Here is a 16,780-nt window from a genome sequence, read left to right on the forward strand (position 1 = left end):
GCTGATTTTCCATGCTCCTTAAATTATCTGTAAGCACCCAATTAATTTATTGCAACTATTCAAAATAGAAAAACTTCAGAAACATATTGTGTGTGTTTTTCTGTACAACAGGATGCAGAATACAAAAATATTCTTTGTGATTTAACAAAATAGACAGTAATGACCCCATCCTGTTCTGGGTAATAAAGAAACTCCCTCAGGAGTTAGTGAACTGTGTAGAGTTGTTTATCATTGTCTCATAAATGGCCCCAGATGCGTATTCCAGGCTCTTGCATTTGCTAGGCAATTTTTGTTTTTCTTCCCTTCCTAAGGGTTCTTGCCACCAGCAGGACATGTGCCTGTAGCAGTCTGCCTCTGCTTCATAGCTGATGCTTTCAGCACACTGTGAGCTGGGACCAGGCAGCAAGGTTTACTAGAACTGTCAGAGTCAACAGTGGCAGAACAAGTTTCCCGTAGTCTCACCATTGCTTCACAGCTTACCCATGAAGTGGGGTAACAGAAGAGCCCACCCACAGATGAGATAAGGGACTGATAGCCAAGAAGACCAAAGCCACAGAAGTCATAGAGCTGATTTGGAGCAGGCAGGACCACAGGGCAGGTGCCTCTCCCCTGCAGCCACAGTCCTCTGGCCACCTGGGGGCTGGAGGCACTGCCCATCACTATGGGAGTTACTTGACCTCTTGGCACTGAGCACACTCTGCCTGTTCTTTAATGGAGAAATAAAAAGCACTTCTGCCTTTTCTGCATCCCTCTCCCTCTTGGGGGCCCAAATCAACTGATCAACAGCTTAAATACATTTTTACTTTTCCCAAGGAATTTCATTTTGGATTATATCCATGAGGCACTCCCTCCACTTCATAACTCTGTGGGAAGATTTTTGTTTTGTTCATTTATTTTAGATTTTTTATTATAAACATTTTAAAATACATTCAATATTTGGAAAAGACCAGTATAATTAACCCCACATACCCATCATTCATTTTCAACTTTGCTATTTTTTTTTTCGTCTCCCCCCTCCATCTTTTTATTTGTCCCCTTGAAGGCAGGGAGGTGGCACATTTTTAAATAGCATTGTTTTGTTTTCAGGCACTCATTTTAACAACAGGCCATAGTCTCCATGGATCGTCATGTACTTGCACCATTTCTTGTCCTTTTAACAACCCTGAAAGGTAAATCCCCTTTTATTAGATGAGGACCTTGAGGTTCTGCCTTAATGTGTGGCTAGAACAAAGGCTACATGATGGTGTCTTAGTTGGGAAACTCTGAAGGAAAAAGCAACAACATTGTTTTCTTCTTCCTACTCTCAGACCCCCACTCAGCAGTCACTTTGGACAGCAGGTGTTAAGTCTCCCTACCAACAACCATTTCTCTGATGTAGGACACCAGCTGGATGTCCTCTAGTTCAACCCAATATTGCTGCTCACTGCCTGGAGATAAAACCAGATCCCGAAGTTGGGCTCTGGGTCACGAAAGACTGCCCCCACTTCAGATGCCCAGCTGCAAGTCCCAGGTTGTGGCCCATGCCTCTGACTGTAGACCAGGGCTCCTATGGTCCTCCTCCATGTGTTCCATTAATTTGCTAGAGGAGCTCACAGGGCCCAGAAAAACACTTGACTTCCACTTTCCCATTTATTGTAAAAGATAATACCAAGAATACAGATGAAAAGCCAGATGACAGAGATGTGAAGAGGCACAAGAAAGGGGTGTGGACATTTTAGGCCCCCTTTGGGATGCCCCTCCAGCACCTCTGTGTGTTCAACTACCTGGAGGCTCTCTCTTTTTGAGTGTTTAGGGAGCTTCCTAGGCATGATCAATTCCATCAATCAATTACAATGGCCCCAGGTGATGACTTCAACTTTTCTCTCCTATCCAGAGGCTGGGGGAGGGCACCCAATGTCCGTCCCTCTATCCTGCCTCAGTCTTTCTAGATATATCCCCCATCTTGCATTTATTTAGGGGCCTCCTACCACTAGTTGTCTTGTTAGTACACAAAAGACACTTATTACTTTGGAGATTCCAATGGTTTTAGGAGCTATGAGCCAGGACCCCCTGGGGATGCCAAATATGTATTTCTTACTTCACAGTATCACAGATGCAGTTCTGGCTATATAACAGAAAGGTCCCAAATGTAGTACCCTGAGCATGTTAAATGTTTCTCTCCTGTAAAAGTCCACCTAGGTCCAGATCGTGCCCAGGGTGACCATGTGGCTGGGTAGGGACCCAGATCTCATCTCACATCACTCAGCCATTCTCAACATCATAGACCAAGATGGCTGCTCCAGGTTTTCTTGTCAGCTGGAGGTGGAGAAGGGACTATTGGATAGTGTGCCCATTCCCTTGAAGGGCAGGATCCTTAGGTTGCATGCATACTTTCTACTCACCAACCACTGTAATGGTGCATTTTATCACATGATTACACCTGTGAGGAAGACTGGGAAATATAGTCCAGATTTGGGGTAGGCTGTGACCTAAAAGAAATTTAAAATTCAATTAATTCAATTAAGGAAGGGAAAGAAAATGAATACTGGGGATTAGCAAGCAGTACGTTCATGGTTGGGATAAAAGGGTTCTTTTCAAGTTCAGGATGTGGTTTTGAGTTCTTTATATTGGACTAAATTGTGGCCCATTTTAATAAACTCAGTGGTTTCTGGTTAAACTGGAGATAGACATTCCTTGATTAGGGCCTTGAATCATTTTGCCCTTGTCTCCATGAATATTTGCTTTGTGCTTTTCTGTTCAGAACATTTATAACCATACTTTCCTTTTAGAATATTTTTTTTCTATTAGTAAATTTACATTATGTAAATTAAATTCTCTCACCCTCACTGAAGAGGCTCCAGTTACATAGTAACAGCTCCTCCATTGATGGTTTTAGGTTCAGCTCTGCTCTTTCCTATTTACATGGCCGTGGACACATTTCCCTTCTCAAAGCCTCCTTTTCCTTTCTGCAAATAATTCCATCTACCTCAGCTATGGTTGTAGAGGTCAACAGAGGATAAATGAAGGTTCTTGGCACACAGTGAACACTCGGTAAGTTTTATCTGTGTTCAGATATATGTATAATCTCTCCCACTAACTCTATGCTGTTTAATTCCTATCATTTCTAAAACCAATAACTATAGCATTTTTTAGCATTTTCACAGCTATCATTTAATTTGTGCTTTACAATACCTGTGAAATAGGTAGATGTGTTAGTAAGCTTCCCATCACTGTGAGAGAATGCCTGAGAAAACAACTTAGAGGAGGAAAGATTTATTTGGGCTCATGGTTTCAGAGGCTTCAGTCCATGGTCAGCTGGCTCCATTACTTGGACCTGAAGTGAGGCAGAACATCATGGAAGGAGGGTCTGTTGAGGGAAAGCTGCTCACCTCATGGCAGCTGGGAAGCACAGAAAGAGAGAAGGAGGGGACTGGGAACAAAAGTCCTCCTCCAAGGACCCACTCCCTCCATTTAGGTTCCACTTTTTACAGTTTCCACCACCTCCCAGCAGTCCCTTCAGCTAGGAATCCCTTCATGGATTAGAGCATTAATGAGATCCAGGCCCTCATGATCCAATCACTTCCCCAAATTTTCACCCCTGCAGATTGCTGCATTAGGGACCAAGCCTTCAACAAAGGAGCCTTTGGGGGACACTTCATATCCAAACCATAATAGTAGAGCAGATAATACTATTCTTCTCATCTTCTAGATTAGTGAGTACAGTAGGGCCCCCTTATCCAAGGAGGACATGTTCCAAGATCCCCAGAGGATGCCTGAAACCACAAGTAGTGCTAGACCCTATATAACTTTTCTTCCTATCCATACATATATGATACATATGTGAGAAACTTTAAAATATACATTAGTTAGGTGAGAGATTAACAATAATAATAAAATAGAATAATTATAACAACACTATAAGAACAGCTTTGAAGGAAAGACTTATGGTCTCTCAGAATATCCAATGATATCCTACTCATGCTTCTTTTATTGACAGTGGGTAACTGACACTGGAAAGTGCAGATAAGGGGGACACTGTGCACAAGCTCAGAGAGATGGATTCAATTGCTCAAGGTTGCAGCCTCTTCCCTCTTGCTGGGTCCTTCCCATGTGCACTATACCTGCACAACTGGCTGTTACCTTAAACCAATCACAAAGTGGCCCTCTCTCAAACCGCCCCTCAATTTCCCCATGACAACCAAGCTCTTCACAAGAGTTGCCAGCATGTGCTACCTCCATGTCCTCTTTCTATCTCATCAGCCTGCCCCATTTGATTTGTGCCTCTGCCTAATTGCTCCTGGATAAAGCCTGACTGGCCTCAAGCTCTCTGTTCCCTCTGACTCTTGCCCTCAACAATCTTATCCATTCCTGTGTTTCCAAATGTCATCCCCAAAGTTTGTCACCTGTGTAGGCTCCTCTGGTCTTGATGACTCCCAGGTCAGGGGTGGGAGCAGGTTAGGAGAACCCTTTCACAGAAGTCCAGACAACAACGAGGACCTGAGCCAGGGTGGGGATGATGGAATTAGAAAAAATTAAAAAATAAAAAAAAACAATGAATACAAAAGATGCTTGGAAAGATTCCCATGATGTGGAGACTACATGGCTTTGGGATTCCGAGGGAGTCACAGATTCTAACAGTGGGTTCTTGGGAGACACTCAAGGATAGTACTGCAGGGGAAGCTATTGGGGCATGTCTGATGCAGGTTGTAGACCTGAGCCTGCAGCGAGGGAGTGACATCTAAACAGAAAGCCCAGTGGCTAGGGAATGTTTGCTCAGAATCCTTTTCCTTACACTTTCTCTGCCTAGTGATGCAGGCACCCTCTTCTCCCCACCAGGGCCTCCCACTTTGACAGCAGAGTGGATAGAAGGAGAAATGTTGCTTCTCCATGATGTAGGTCATTATCACATCTACAAGGAACCATGGTAGTGTATTTTAGAGCATCAATATAAAATCATAGAGTTCCTGACAAGTTGTCTAAAGGATAGGGGACAGGTGGAAGTGTGTGACCTGTTACCTTCGAACCTTGTGGCTACACTGGACAGACCTAAGGACACCTGAAGGCAGAACTGGTCATCTTAGGAGTTTCTCAAGGTCTCTATATTTTAAAAAACCCTATACTCCTGTGCTTCTTGGAGCTAGGTTTGGAGCTACAAAGAAGTTCTGAAGAATTGAACAACTACTGAAAGCAATCTGAAATCTCCCTGAATTAGGTCCAGTAGAGATGAAGTTGTAGTTAACCCACATGGCCACATAGGGTCAGCACACACAAACGTACCTCTTCATAAAGTGGTCCCATTGGCTTTGGTCTTAGTCTCAGTGCACCATCTACCCTCCCACAGACTCTCAGAGCCTCACTCAGGGATCTAACTTTCTCAGGACCTGGCCTTCAACCCTCATCCTTGTATCCTAGGATGGGAGGGCCATCTACCTCCTGATGCCCTCTGGAGTCTCCGAGCCGTGTTGTCACTTACCACCTCAATGTCCCAGCACCTTCCTTCCTACTTTAAGCTTGTCCTATCCACCTGCCTTGTCTCTCCAAGTCCTAGTCATAGTCTCCGACCTGGCCAGCTTCTCACCACTGGCAGCCATAGCTTTATCTCTAAGACTGCAAGTGATTTCACAGAGTGTGACAAATCTGTGAGCAGAATGACCAAGGAGAGGACTCCAGCAGCCTCATACCATGGGTTTTGAGTGCCACCATGGGGCACATTGTTCAGGGACCCGATATCTAGTTGATGCAGAGTAGCATCCAGGGAAAAGCCACTGATATGCTTTGAAAAAATGTTAACTTTCTGGTTTTGTTAACAATCAAGTCTGCCTTTTATTCTCAGAAAATGGGGAAAATTCAAGGCAATCATGTGGCATGAGTGCTTCTTTAGCACAGTGGTCTTATCCTGGACATGTTTGCCAAAAGCCAGTTTTCCTTTTGCTCTTCTGGGATGTCTGATCTACTTAGTTCAGGGAGGAAATGTCATTGAAGTAGCCATATATGCCTGGCTGTCACAGGTGGCTGAGCAGCATGACACAACTTCTGGAGTCGTGGAGAAGGGACTCTGAAGAAGAACTCTGAGAATGTGGGTGACAATGAGTGCATGCCAGCATTTTGACCTTCTACAGAGTCCAGTTCACCTCCTCCCACTCTGGAGAAAGTCTGGGATCTTTCCAGAGGAATGGAAGAAGTGTTGCACGTTGCCCTTGAGTCCCTGCTTCAAATCCCACTGTCCTGAGTAACCAGGTGACCATACCCTTTCTTTAGTTATCCAAGTGAACTGATATCAGGAGGGACCCCAGCAGAAAGCTGTCTGGCTTCTCTGACACTTCCACCTCCGGCCTCTGAGCCTGCTAGTCTCAGCTCAGGCACTTGGTCCTTAGCATTTCGGTAGGAACTGAATCAGTTTTGACAGCACCCTGGGTAGTATTCACCTGATGTCCTTCCTGCAAGGGGGCTGAGTCTAGTGTGGATGCAGAGACTGGGACACAGGTGCTGAGAGCTTGACAGGTAACCCTCTTCCACTGCAAAGCCAGCCAAAGAAGTATGGCCTCCAAAAGGCCACCAGAGGAGTGGGAGGAGGAGGGAGAGGCGGTAGGAACCCGGGGCTCCTGGGGAGCCCATTTGGGTCAGGGGGATGGCAGAGATGGCCCCAGGTCAGCCCGGCAGCTCAAGGAATTGGCGGCAGCATCTATTTCAGAGTTTATGGTAAGAGGCTGGAGCAGGCACAGACTGCACATCCCACCCTTTAAGGAAGTGGGAAGGAGAGCAGCAAGGGTGTGGTTAACGACTGGGAGGAGGAGGGGGAAAGCACCAACCTGTCAGCCCTCTTACTCAGCCACAGCCTCCAGAGCCGCCGCACAGTACCTGTCGCAGCCCCTGACTCACCTGAACCTGCGCAGCCCCCCGACTCACCTGGCAGGGCCTGAGAAGCGGTCGCTGGAGTCCGCGCCTCGCTCTCGGTGAGTTTCCTCTCACATTCGCGAACCCCTGGCACAAGGGTTCCTGGCTTGACTGGGTGGAAGGTGCTAGAGCGAGCGGCAATTCCGGCATGGGGGTACCTGGTACCAGGAACTAGGGGTTCCAGGAAAACGCGCGACTGACCCAGAAAGTGGGAGTCACGTTGCTGTGCAGGCCCCGAGCTCTCTGGCCTTCAGCTGGGGGCCAGAGGTTCTATTTTTGGAGTTAATTTGAGTCTCAAAGGTGTTATCCCTTTTTGTGCTCTTGATATAGACAGGGGAGGCTGGGGCACACCGGCACGAAGGAACAGAAAGCTTGTGCCTCTATAAGTCAGAGTCAGAGCCGCAAGCCAGTTGGGGGCTTGGGAATCCAACTTAAGCTCCTGCCTTGGATCTAGGCCCTTGCCCCGCCCTACTCCATTCTCTCAGCCCTTCAGCACTGCCTGGGGTCACATTCTTCACCCACCCCACCCCACTCCACTCTTCCAGGTATTTCTTGTCTCCCTCCCAGTTTTCTGAACCCAGAGCTCTGACTGGAAGCAGGCTGGGCACTGCAAGGGGGACTCAAGCCTAACTCCTAACTCTGGATGTGTGTGCTTGGATCTTTCTGAAGCTGTCTTCCAAATACCCCTCAAGGGTTAAGCTCTGGGCTGCTTGCTCCTGCTGTCATGCTGTGCGTGGGCAAAGCTTTGGGTTGGTGAATATGGAGCATATGGGTGATGTTCTGAAACCCACCAAACGCTGCCACTTGCCCTAACCCTGGGCCATATGACACCAGAATGTCCCCACTCCCAAGGGGCAAGCTCCAACTTAGGTCATTTAAGGAACCAAGTTGGGACCAAGGGGAGGCCTTAGCCAGCAGAACTTGGAAAACAGAGGCAGAAGAGGTTTAGGCAGACCTGCAGGTAGGCTGGCCTAATGAGGGCATGAACAGGGTAAGGGGTGCCAGGAGTTTCCTCCATGTCCTAGCTGTTCTCTGCTCACCTGAAGGGGCTGTTGATGACCTAAGCACTGCTGAGGGTAGGAGGGCAGGGGAGAGCAGGATACAGCAATGAAAAAGTGACTCAGGACAGAAGAGAGAAAGGAAGCAGTCACTCAGAAGACCCAACTTTGGCAGGACAGTCTGCATTCATTCATTCTCTTACTGGCTTCTCACCTGCAACCAGGTGCTGAAGTTAGGTGCAGGAAGGCAAGGCGAGTCTGACATGTCCCTTGCTTGCCAGGACAGAGTGGGAGTGGGGAAGAGCAGGGCATGCCATGGGAAGGGGCAGAGTACAATCAATCCAGTGCTTGGGTGGGAGAGCAGAGCCAGTCAGGGATGGCCAGGAAGGGTTCCTGGCACAAGTGGCTCTAAGTCAGGACTGAAGGATCTATAGGAATTTGCCAGGAAAGAGGAAGAGGGGGAAGAAGACAGCACAGAGGAGGGAAGTGCAAATGTCAGAGGCCAAAAGCAACAAGTTAGAAGCAGCTTGACAAATTGTGGAACTGAAAGTAGCTTGGTTAGTTGGGAGCCTAGAAAGCTCAGGGGCGAGGGGGAGCTGTGAGGTAAATTGAGACAGCTCCCCAGAGCCTTGAAGGCATGCTCAGGCTGCCATGGCAACTCTTGTTGGAGCAAAGCTTGGGACCTGTAGCCCAGCATGAGACTTCCCAGCATGACTTCAACACTGGGATGAAGGTGCCAGATTTAGCAAAAAAAAAAACATGGGACACTCAGAATTTAATTTCAAATAAGGATATTTGAATATTTGTTTTCAGTATGTCAATTCAAAAATTTGGGACATACTTATACCCATACTTATGCTTATCACCATTTATTTGCAATTCAAATCTAACTGGGTATCCTGTGTCTGTCTGGCAAACTTTCTCTAACTTGGAGTTCTTCTGGGAAGTCAAAACTGGGAACTGCCTTGCTTCCCTGAGACCCTCTCAGGATACATTTATCTTGTAACCAAATTCTCCCGGATTCCATTTTGGACTTCCATCACTGAGTGACCTATGATGATAATGATGATGATGATAGTGAAGAAAATCAATTCCTTGATCAGCTCATTTGTCTATAGAGCTGGAGGAGGGTGGTGCCTCAGAAAGAAACTGGGCTTCAGAGCCCTCTAGGGCTGGATTCAAATTCGTGGAAACCAGTTAACTTCTCTGAGCCTCAGCTCCTGCTTATGGGGAGGATAGGTGATAGTGCACTACGGAAAAAGTGGTCCATATTAATTTTTATGACACATTCACAGAGGGTGACCAAAACAGCACCCACAGAGTGCTTGGAGCTCCCTGATTTTCATTCCCATCCATGAAGCCCTCAGAAGTGTTGGGGGAATATGTGTAGGATTGTTCCTGATTGGGGGGATAGTCCCTGGACAGGGAGGGGGCTGGTGTTATTTTCTCAGGGATACCATACCCATCTACATGGCCTGTTTCAAGAAGAGGAGATACCCAGGCTTGTCCTTGGAGGGTGGCAGGTAGGCCAAGTGGGAATGACTCAAAGCCCAGTTAGCTGAAGGGAACTGTGAATGAATTAAAGGAGAATCCACATCAGACGACTAATAATGCCTGATGCTGACAAATTCTTCATAAAATGAGGCTTTGATTATTCATAGTTTTATAATGAGCTCCTTATTAGAAAAGTGGAGCTCCGGGATGGAAGGAAGAAGGGTGCCTCGTAAACCAGGCTTTGACTTTAATAAGACCATTTGTAAGGACAAATTAGGGGCTTCCTGAAATGGATCCTGGAGGGACTTAGAGTCTGTTAAGAGAAACAGGAAATGGAAAGTGTGTCTACCTTGTGGGAACTGCTGGGTTATAAAGTGTCCCTCTTTCCAGTGGTAAATCTCCTTATCCCCCTGCCCAGTAATAAGTATTTTTGTCCCTAGTCCTTTAGGGCAGCATTTGCCAGGAGTGTTCAGAAAGACTCTGTGCCATGAGATAGTTAGAGGTGCCCCATTGGCAAAACATTCAAATGAGGTGTGTCATTCATACTGGCAGGTCAAGGTTATGGTAAGTGATGCTGAGTAAAGTACGCATCACTGGTTTTATGCAAGCACTCATTGAATGCAGCCTAGAAACCTTGAAAATTTCTAAAGGATGTGGCATTAGGCATGTAGTGAGTGTGGATTGGGGCACAGGGCAGGTGTCACACAGGACTTCTGAAGGTATTGTTCCTCCTCTACCCAGGACCAGCCTGTCTCATCCTGGACTTAGCTGTGTCCACCTCAAAGATCTTTGGGGAACAAGCTCTTGTGTGCCACTCTCCTTGCATTACCATCCTTCCTTGAGAGACTCTCCCCTTGTTGTCCTAACTCTTCCCCTGCATCTTATGCCCCTGTCCCTGTTAACTGTATTTCCACATCCCTAAAAATGCTGATAAGGCTAGGGGAGGTGATATGGTGGTCCCCCCATGGACTCACATGTAGGGTCTCTCAGATCTAGTTTTCCCCATGTGGGCCTGGCCTCCTGGGTGAATGGTGGTTACACAGGGGAGATGGGAGCAGAGAAGCACAGGAGCAGAAGTCAGTTTTTTGAGGGTATGGTACTGAGCAGTCTGGCTTCATGACCATTCCTCATAGAATGGACCAGTCGCAGGGCACAGGAGCGAGAGCAGGGGCACAGTCTCTACAAGCCTCATGTGTGCTTCCCTCCTAAGCAGGCCAGTGGTCAACAACCCAGGCTAGGAATCAGCATGCCTAGGTTCCAAGCCCAGCCCTGGGACTCTCCGTATGACGCTGGGCAGGTCGTTTAGCTGTAGTTTCCTCATATGTAAGATATCCCTATCTTATGGGGCTTGGGTAAGGCTGGGGTGAGATAGTATACACTGGGAGCACACACCAGAGATGACACTAGCATGACCCTAAGCAGATGGGACAGGCACTCTGCTGTTTCAGGATCACCCCAATAGTGCCAGATCAGGGGGACTATGGGGGTGGATGAGGCAGGTCTTCAGGGGGCTGTGACATGTACCAATAAGTACAGACTATTATTTCAACATTTTGACACCCAGAGGGCCTCTTCACAATTTAATATCCTCAGCTGCACATGAAATATTCAGTCCAGTAACAGGCACACGGTGGGTGCTGAGTGAATGTTAGCTATTCTGTTTTGGCTTGTAGCTGTATCTGAGCTTGTGGGAAGCACTTTATCTTTCATTTAGTTAATTAGTTATTTAGTTCCTAAGGCTGTAGGCCACTTTCTTGGAGGCAAAGACATCTTCCCTGGGAGCTGCCTCATGGGCACATATCAGACACTTAACAGTATTTACTCCTGCCTGTCCCCCTCTCAGTCCACTGCACCTTGGGAATAGCCAGGCCTAATTGACTCTTTAGCCAGCAAAGACACTGTCCATCGATGCCCATCAGGAACTAGAGCCCCAGTGATCATTGAAAGTATTCAGAGAGCTGATAAGAGAAAATGGTGCCTGTCCTTTCTGGGCCTCTTCATACTGTGTGCAAAGCTCTGAGCTGTGTGAGGGGTTGGGTGGGGGAGGGTATGGCTTTTTGAGTCACTCTGCTGTTTCCCAAGGTATAATTATTACTCACGATGACAGTTTGATTAAGAGAGCAGACTCCAGGCTGCATATTCTGATGCACTTTTTACCTAGATGCAATTTGCAGATGAAGAAAATGGCGTGGTTTTATTTTTAAGAAACTCTCCAGGTGGGCTGCAGGGATGGGCACTGCTCTAGGTTTTGGGGTCTTCTCCAGCTCTTCCCTTTTCCCCATGTTAAGGGCGGGATTGGAGCCAAGATCCACAGCCACTAACATCCATGGAAGGAAGAGGGTTCCCTTTTTGCATCTTGGCTAGGGTCGCTAACATTTCCCCCCTCTCCAGTTGTCTCTTCCTTTAATGTTCTGAGCCCCCACCCCTAGAATCTGGCAACAAGAAGATCACTCACTAACCACAGGACAGATCTCCCTCCACAGTGGGCCAGCTCTCCCACCCAGGCTTAGGGCTCCCCATTTTCCATGCTCTTTCTCTTGCGGAGGGTCTTCCACCTGACTCTCTGAGACTTACCAAAGCTAGGGCAGTCCCTCTGGTGCCCACAGGGTTCAGAAGGCTCCTCTTAGCCCCTCTGGGAATTGCACCCAGGGTGGTTTTGATCTTCAGGGGTTCCTGTCCCAGCTGTGTGGGAAAGGCCAGACTACAGTCCTGGCCCCTTGAGGAGGTAGCACACTTGGTCCTGGTTTCTAGTTAGTGTGCTTTGTTCTCCTGACACTTCCTCAGGCACCCAAAGCTCCTCTTTGTTCTGCAGGAGTGTGTAGCTCTAGAATATTTCCATGGGGCCTCACCACCCACCAGCCCAAGTAACTGCTTCTTACAGGTTCCAAGAGAGCTGATTCTACTGCACCTGTGCAGACACTCTTGGCAGCATCCAGTCTGTCCCCTTGCTGTGGCACAGGTGGTTGGTGCTGATGTACAGAGCTGTCAGTTGAGGCCTTTGCAAGGGACTCACCACAATTCCCATTCCTGAGCCCCAGATTCCACTGCAGCCACAGGAGGGGCTTTCTTGGGAAGTGGAAGAAGGGTCCTGCTCACAGCCTGGGCACTGGCTTCTTCTGCCTGCTAGCTGTGTGACCTTGAGAGTCTCTACTCTTCTAAGCCTCCCTTTCATGTTTGAAAATGAAGACTTTGTTCCACCTCTTTTATGGGGTCCTTGAGAGAAATATACTACTTGTGTGAGGATGCTCCAAAAAACTCATGGGAGTTGGCTCAGGGAATTGAAAGAGTTTGGGGACAGAATGATGTGGGCCTGAGTCTTGACTGATTTTGCCAGGTAAGGAACTGCTCTGAACTGTCCTTTCCTCCTGGAAACTCATTCTAGGCCTTCATTGAGTGTCCCTCCCCTGTACTCTCAGAGTTCCATATTTTCATCCAAATTTGAAGGAGTCTGTCTGTCCTTGCAGGTTTACAGTCTGGCATGGGAAGCAACGTGTGGAGGTGAATAACTGGCAATATGTGAATTTGCAATCCATTACAGGGGCACAGGGTGCTATGAGATTAGACGACAGGAAGACTGGTTAAGAAATGTGACAGAGCCTCATGAGGAGTGGCATTTGGAAAAGCTCTGAAAGGACAGGTAGGATTCAGCTGTGGGAACTTGGGAGGGTGATGTAGTCAAAGAAGAGTGTAAATAAAAGCAGAGAGGTGGAAAGACCTGGTCTCAATGACTCATTTGGGGCGGAGCCCAGGGCGGCAAATGACAACAGAAAATAAGGGTGGAAGTGAGGTGGCCTGGATCTGGAGACGGAGGAGTGTGGGACACCATGGGATTTTATTGGGAAAGCAGTGGTGGAGAGCTGTTGGATCTGTTGCCTTGGGTGGAGGGGCCTTGGTCAGATTCAGGACATGGTGCGAAGTGGATTGGAGAGTGGATTGGAGCTTGCACTTGCTGGATAAGGGACTTCACAGTGGCTCAGGTCCTGAGAGTGAATACATTGTGTGGTTTGGGTTGAATGTAGGGTCTGGATGGTTTCTGTGCATCAACTGGAAGCTTCTACTTTCTCAGAGCTGAAATTGGTTCTTTGACGACTTAGAAAACTTGTGGGAACATCAAGCGGTGTAGGCTCTATAGGTAATCTCCCAGTTCTGAATTTTCTTTCTTCCATGTTCTCGATTCACACCTAAGTCCCTTTCTGGGGGCCTCACCTTGGAGGTGCGGGTGCTGACGACTCCCAGGTTCCGCCTCGCCCAGGCCCTCCATGGCCTCACTTGAGAAGCTTTCTTTAAATGCTGCAGCTTGGAAATAAGACCTGTCTTTCTCTCTCCCCAAAGCATGTCCTCCTCCTGCAATCTGCCTTTCCCTCTGCAGTGCTTGTTTTCCTGCAGGCTGGGTTGGAAACTATGGCTTTCTCTCCCCTACCTCTCTGCCTTTGCTCTTCTCTGCTCATATCTTGCCCATCACTAAATCCCACAGATTATTTCTTCATGCCTCTCATTCCTTCCTTCCTTACTCAAGCCCAGGCCTTATTACCTCATGTTACTAAATAAAAAATTCCTAAGGGCTTCTCTTCGGATCCCTCAAAAGTTCCCCAGTGGCTCTAGTCAGATCTAGATTCCCTTAAATTTACCCTGACTTTAATATCCCCTTCTATCCCAATGTTCCTGTGCTTTCCAAAGGAAGCCCTTCACCCCAGCCAGCCTACTGTGCTCACCGGTGACCATCAAACCTCTGCAGAGTCCTGGGTCCTGCCTGGAGCACCAGCCCTGTCTGTGTGCCCCAGTCCCCAGTCCTGCATACTCATCCCTCAGGACTCGGTTGCAGGCCCACCCATTCAAACTCGAGCTCCACTGCAGCCTCCAGGTTTCTCTGTGTCCCCTGAACTCCCAACATATATCAACTCAGCCTGCTGCTAAATTCCCCCAAGACAGGGAAACACTTTTCATGTTGTTCTCCTTCCTTCTGTCCTCAAATTGCCGGGCTAGGTGATTCCATTTCTCTGGGCCGAGAAGTAGGACCCCGCCCCTGCTGCACACTCATGCCTGCTCACCTGCACAGACACCAGCAGCCTCTTCCTCATTCCCTGCACTGGGCTTCACAACAGCCAGTTGCGACATCCACAAAGGCAAGGACCATATCCCAAGCCTCTTGAGTTCTCACCCCAGGGACAGGATGCTCTCCTAACCCCTCCTGAAGGTGGAGACTTCCGGTAGCCCAGAGAGGAGTCATGGATCTGCCCCCAAGTCTCCCCATCTGTGAGGTCCTGCTCTCTCTTCTCTTTTGTCCTCTGGCTTGGAGCCCTCCCTTCTGGGCCCTGGTGAATGACAGGAGACAGGAAGCGGGTGGGAGTGATATTCACCCCAACTGAGGGTGAAATTGCAGTGGGAAAATAGGAGAGAGACTCGTGGGGGTAGGGAAACAAGGTTTTAGTGACCTGGACTTTGACCTAGCAGTGTGCACAGACTTGCCATGGTCACTGGACTCTGAGCCCTCAGCTCCTCCATTCCCAAGAGGTGAAAACACTCCATGTACATTAACTTCCTTATCTATAGAGGAGGCTTCCAAAAACATTAATTTGAATATATAAACTTTTTAGGATAATATTTTATATATTATTTTAGTGATGGACTTTTTAAATCACATACTATATAAAATAATACATTATCTTAAAAATACTGCATTCCCCAATGCTCCCTGATACGGATGGCTTTGAGCAGTTTGCCTGTCTGTGATGCCAGCATCCATCTCAACACCAGGGTCTTCCTATATCAGCTCTTGGTTCTGCACATACATCCATCCCCATAGTCTAGGGAGAATTGGCTGTTTCTTATTAATCCAGAAGGTGTTTATTTTTTAATAACAGCCTTTTTGAGAAATAATTCACATTCCATAAAATTTACCCTTTAAAAATGCACAATTCATTGGTTTTTCAGATTGTGCAATCATCACCATTACTAATTGCAAAATGTTTCATCACTCCAAAAGAAACTCTGTCCCATTAGCAGTCAATCTCTCCAGCCGCTGGCAACACTAATCTACTTTCTATTTTTATGGAAAAATCTTTTCTGGTCATTCCATGTAAATGGCCTTTTGTGAATGGCTTCTTTTATGTAGCATGTCATAGTATCTATCAGCACCTCACTCTTTTTCATTGATGAATAATATTCCATTGTATGGATCTTCCACATTTTATTTACCTTTTCATTCACTGATGAACCTTTGTGTTGTTTCCTCTTTTTAACCATTATAAATAATACCTCTATGAACAATCATGTGCAAGGTTTTTGTTTTCATTCCTCTTAGTTATATACATAGGGGTGGAGTTGCTGGGTAACATAATAACTCTGTGATTATCATGTTGAGTAATGACCTAACTATTTTCCACAGCATTTGCATTATCTTCTATCTACACCAGCAGTGCATCGTGGGTCCAATTTCTCCGTGTTTCTGCTGATGCTTTTTGTTGTCTGTGATTTTGATTTTAGTCAAAAAGGGATCTTAGTGGGGATGAAGTATATCCTGTTATGATTTTCACTTGTGTTTCCCTGATCACTAATGATATTGAGCCTCTTTTCATGTGTTTGTATGTCTTTTTGGAGAGATGTCTATTACAATTTTTTAGAAAGTTTTTATTTTTATCCCAAGTGCCCCCCCCAAAAAAGAGGTTATTTTTGATGCCCACAATCTAACCACTTAGTTCATTGCTTTTACAAAATGCCCTTATATAGGTTTGTTTATGACATGTAGCATTGGTTTTGATAAAAGTCTATCAGGGAGGCAGGCCATAAGGCTTGGATTGGACTCAAGCTCAAGGCATGGCCCCTCTACTTCCCAACCATGTGACCTTAAGCACTTCTCAGCCCCTCTCAGCTCAGCTTTCCTACCTGCTAAATGCTCATGGTAATTGTGTTTTTCCTACAGCAATATTACAAAGATTAAAAGGAGATGTTGGCATTCATAATGCATTATGAATAGGTACTCGATCCATTAGCTATTCTGTGTGTCGGTGGCCACCACATCACTAGAGGACAGAAATGTGTGTACATGAAAGGTCAGTGGGGCGTGCCCCTTGCCTAGCTGACCACACTTGATGCAAACCCCAGCTCCTCAGCCGGTGTCAGCCCCAGGGCCTCATCGTGATCTCTGCTGGTTCTAGGGCACTTCCTGCTCACCATCTCTGTACTGACCTCTTGTTTAGCCAAGTCACTCCAAGGTGCACAACTCAGCTCTTTCATCAGTGACCCAGGAAGTCACAGACAAGACAGAACACTGATGATTTTGTGGGCTACAGAGGAGAAAAGGAGAGAGGGAAATGTGTGATGTGAGAGCGCGTAGCAGTCACCACTCCTCTGGCCCCTCTCTCCTGCCTTTCCCTCCTTTCACAGAGCAAGGCACTAATTACCCCCCACCCCAGATC

At 47.1% G+C, this 16,780-nt stretch overlaps 1 long non-coding RNA gene across 1 annotated transcript in view; it reads left to right on the top strand.

The window, feature by feature from the left end:
- The first annotated feature begins 5,950 nt into the window (after positions 1–5,950).
- Positions 5,951–16,780, top strand: part of LOC124079053 (uncharacterized) — a 51,312-nt gene continuing 40,482 nt past the window's right edge. Inside the window, exons 1-2 of the long non-coding RNA XR_006847136.2 lie at positions 5,951–6,216; positions 6,809–6,932. This is a non-coding gene — a long non-coding RNA (uncharacterized LOC124079053). The remainder of the gene's footprint in view (positions 6,217–6,808; positions 6,933–16,780) is intronic.

The sequence above is a fragment of the Marmota monax genome, unplaced genomic scaffold (assembly GCF_021218885.2).
Source record: "Marmota monax isolate L192 unplaced genomic scaffold, Marmota_monax_Labrador192_F-V1.1 WCK01_AAM20220418_F8-fsc01437, whole genome shotgun sequence".
Classification (NCBI taxonomy): Eukaryota; Metazoa; Chordata; class Mammalia; order Rodentia; family Sciuridae; genus Marmota; species Marmota monax.